At 42.7% G+C, this 4,335-nt stretch overlaps 1 pseudogene; it reads left to right on the plus strand.

Annotated features, from left to right (window-relative positions):
• Positions 1 to 914: 914 nt before the first annotated feature.
• LOC113266834 (serine/threonine-protein phosphatase 2A catalytic subunit beta isoform-like) lies at positions 915 to 1,742 on the plus strand (annotated as a pseudogene).
• Positions 1,743 to 4,335: the final 2,593 nt, after the last annotated feature.

Here is a 4,335-nt window from a genome sequence, read left to right on the forward strand (position 1 = left end):
AAGGCTGTGCCCATGCACTGGACTGCGCCCACTCTGTAGCAACCACTCAGAGCAGGGGTGGCCACCTGTAAGCATTTCCCCGCCGCACAAGGCCCATCGACAGAGGGCGGAACCCTCGCTGCCATACAGGATTAAACACATACTGACCAAACACAGGTTGAACGATAAGCTACTCTCACCTAGGGACTACTAGCAAGCTAGGTATAGAAATAAAATCACACTATCCCTGGTAGTCTGGGAAACAATGCGTACCCCAAGCTACTGCCTCTTGGGAGAGTTCCAAATGGAGATCTCTAAGCTACTAGTCCCTGAAGGAAGCTGTGACGACAGAACATAAACTCCTAGACGTGAATGTTAGCAGCCTCCAAGCCGGTAAGTAGCTTATGCCAACCCAGGGCTGACTTTTACAGAGCCAGACCAGGAGATAAAAACAATGGAAAGAAATCTGAGTAGGAACCCTAGAGCCTGAATGCTGGAAAGGAATTAAAATTTGCAGAAGCAGTTCAACAAAGTCATTAAGCAAATAAATGACCCCACAAACGAATACAGGATGACCCCCAGGGCGTTCTCAGCATCCAGATTTGCTGCAATATACCTAAATATTTAACTTTAAAAAAAACCCTGAGATCTGCAGAGAAGCAACAAAGCGTGATCCCTACACGGAAAAATCGTAGGCAATAAGAACCGCTTTTGAAGGGGCCCATGTGGTGAGATAGCCGACTTAGCAGACAGACTTCACAGCAGCTCTTATAAATGTGTTTGAAGATTAAAAAACATAATGCTTCAGGAATTAAGAGTATGATGACAATGTCTCATCAGAGTGTAAATGAAGAGATAAAAATTATTTTTAAACATCTGGAGTGAGGTCACCACGCCTGTGGCCACCATTACAGAGAGCCGAGCTCCAGGACTGGATGGAGGGGACGAGGACAGTGGCTGGGGGCCGGTCCTGCAGGAAGCAGCCACCAGCAGCCACACAGGCTAAAGAAATCCTGACAGAAGAATCCGAGGTACAGGACGTTCGAAGTCCAGTCCCCGTCTGTGGAGATGCGCAGGGACAATTTCATGATCTCACTGTTTAGAATTGGTGGCAAGTCACCAGACACAAACGACTTACTTTGTGGGAGAGTATGTTGACGGAGGGTACTACTCAGTTGAAATAGTTTACTCTGCCTGCGGCTCGTTAGGTTTGTTACTGGGAGTGAGCTACCAATCTTCGAGGACATCATGAGAGCAGACAGATCCCATGAGAATAGGGTTTCTGTGAAGACTGTTGAAGGAAATAGGGAAATGCAAACGTTTGGAAACATTTTAAAGATCTTTCTGACTCTCCCTCTCACTGCCTTGGTGGGTGGGCAGATACTCTGTCTACACGGTGGCCTCTCACCGTCCGTAGCCACACTGGGTCACATCAGAGCGCTGGAGAGCCTACAAGTTCCTCCTGAGGGCCCCATGTGTGACTTGCTGTGCCAGATCCAGACGATCCGGGTGGTTGGGGTGTATCTCCTGGAGGCTGGTTACACCTCCGGACAGGACTCTTCTGAAACATTTAATCATGCCAGTGGCCTCACACTGGTGTCCGAGCTCACCAGCTGGTGATGGACGGATGTAACTGGTGCGATGACCGGAACGTAGTAATGATTTGCACTGCTCCTAACTGCTGTTACCGTTGTGGTAGTCACGCTGCAGTCGCGGAGCTTGATGATACTCGACAGCAGAGGCGAGCCTCATGTTACTCGTAGTACCCAGGACCACTTCCTGTCATGAAATTTTAAACTTGTACAGTGTTACCATGAACCATATATTGACCTCATGGAAATGGGAAGAGCGACAGTAACTCCAAAGTGTCAGGGAATAGTTAACATTCAAAACACTTGTTTTCACAGGCTCCAGAGGATGTGCCATATAAAAATACAAAGCCTCTTGTCATCAACAGCCCAGATCGCTTCAGAATCAATCAGTTCGTTGCACAATGAAGCGACATTGTTGGTGAAGAAACCAGTTTCTGGCAAAGTGCTATTTGTACTGACTTTTGCTTTCTTTGAGAGACTGCAGATAATAAGATATAAACGTTAACACCTTGCAAATACAATTTAACTTCCATTTAGCTATGGCTTTACCCAGCATGACTGTAGATAAGGAGAGCAGCAAATAATCATTGGAGCTTCACGAACATTTTAAAAACTAAGTACCAAGGTCTCCCCTCTACGAGGGAGTTTTGAAATTGTTTTATTTTCAGGTATACCATTTAATTTAATGGTATGATTTTTCTGCACTCAGTTTATTTCCCTTCTCAAATTTCAGCCTCATGTTGTTCTTTGTTATTGTCAGAATCTGGTGAGTTGTTTTGAAGAGAATTGTTTTTCCCTCCTCCTATAAGGCCATGTTACTGCACAGGAGCGCTGCAGTGTTTTTCATAATTAACTTGTGAACTAAAAAAAATTATAGTAAAAATAAAAATAAAAAACACCTGGAAATTCTGGAGATGAAAAGTAAAATAACCAAAAAGAAAAGTTCCATGGAGGGGCTTCGCAGTAGACTTGAGGTCAGAAGGAAGAATCAAAAACTGAAAATAGATCACTGGAAACTAGGCAATTTGAAGAAAAGAGAAAAAAATGAATAAACAGCTTCAGGGAAATGGGGGATGCCATTAAGCACACAAAAATGTACATGATGGGTGTACCAGAGGGAGAGAGAAGAGGAAAAGCAACAGAAAAAAAGTCAAAGAAACGATGGCTGGAAACTTAACCAAATGTGAAGAAAAGCATCCATCGGCACATCCAAGAAGCCGAATTCCAAGCAGGGTAAATGGAAAGAGATCCACAACCAGATATAGTGTAGTCAAAATGTTGAAAGACAGAGGCAAATCTTGAAAGCAAGTGAAAAAATAACTCATTGTATATAAGGAAACTTTAATAGCATGAACAATTAACTTCTCATCAGAAACCGTGGAGATCAGAGGGCAGTGGGAAGACACGGGCAGAGTGCTGAAAGTAAAAGACCGTCAAAAATCCTAACCCTCATAAAACCATCCTTCAAAAATGAAGGTGAAGTAAAGATATTGCCAAATAAAACCTGAGGGAATAGGATGCTAGAACATCTGCCTCACAAGGAGAGTTCTTGAAAGAGAACCAGAAATGGAAAATAAACAAGCCATAGGCCTGTCAACTGATAAAAGCCTCCAGTGGGTTGCCCGCACTGCAGGGACTCAGCCACATAATGGAGGGAAGGACAGATACATAGTTATATACTGAAACATTTTGAAAAAAAGCACATTAAGTGAAAGAAGCCAGTCACAAAAAATGATGTATGATCTCTTTTATATGACGTGTCTATAATATACAGTTATGTTAGAAAAAGATTTTATTTATTAGAGAGAGAGCACGAGCAGGGGGAATGGCAGGGAGAAGCAGGCTCCCCGCTGAGCAAGGAGCCCAATGCGGGACTCAATCCCAGGACCTCAGGATCATGACCTGAGCCGAAGGCAGATGCTTAACCCACTGAGCCATCCAGGCACCCTCTGATATACAGCTGTGAGTGAGGTGAGCCAAAGTGGAAGGACAGGGGGCTTCTTCAGGGGGAAAGAAAAAGTTCGAAAATCAGATTGCCATGATGATCGTAAAATCCTGTGAATATACTAAATATCACGGAATTTCATACTTCATTTAAGTATAATTGCACATAATGTTAATAATAGTTTGAGGTATATAGCCTAATGATTCAACTTCTCTATGTTATGCTCTGCTCACTTTAAATGGGTTTTACGGTATGTGGATGCTATCTCAGTAGGGTGGTTTTTTTAAAAAAAAAAAAAAAAAGCAAAACTGTGGCCCATGAAGGCATACATCTTCAAAATGTACTTCTCTTTCCCATTATATTAGTGTGTCCCTCTTTTCCCTTTTGTACTCCACTCCCCAAATGTTCAACAGATAAAAGTTAGTACTAGTCTTTATTCTTCTGATTAAGGATAATAGATGAAATTGTATTATTTCACAAAAGGACATTTTTAGTATAGACTCTACTTAGTTACCCTTGTGTATTTAAAACAACAACATCAACAACAACAACAAAGCGTCCAGCTCGGTATTGGTGGTGGTCACGAAATAGGAAGATTCCAGTCTTTACCATGTTGTTGGCGGGCTCCATACCAGATGTAATAGCATTATTCCCCAGTCTACAGTTCCCATAAAATTTGCTATAGACTCCCTTTAGAGAAGTAGATCGTAGGACAGCAGTCAACATCCATACATCACTCTGTATGTAAATGGTCTTTCTTTTAATCATTAGTTACCTCCCATAACAGCCATCATCAGGACCAGCATTTATGAAATGCCC

Source organism: Ursus arctos, unplaced genomic scaffold, assembly GCF_023065955.2.
Source record: "Ursus arctos isolate Adak ecotype North America unplaced genomic scaffold, UrsArc2.0 scaffold_3, whole genome shotgun sequence".
Classification (NCBI taxonomy): domain Eukaryota; kingdom Metazoa; phylum Chordata; class Mammalia; order Carnivora; family Ursidae; genus Ursus; species Ursus arctos.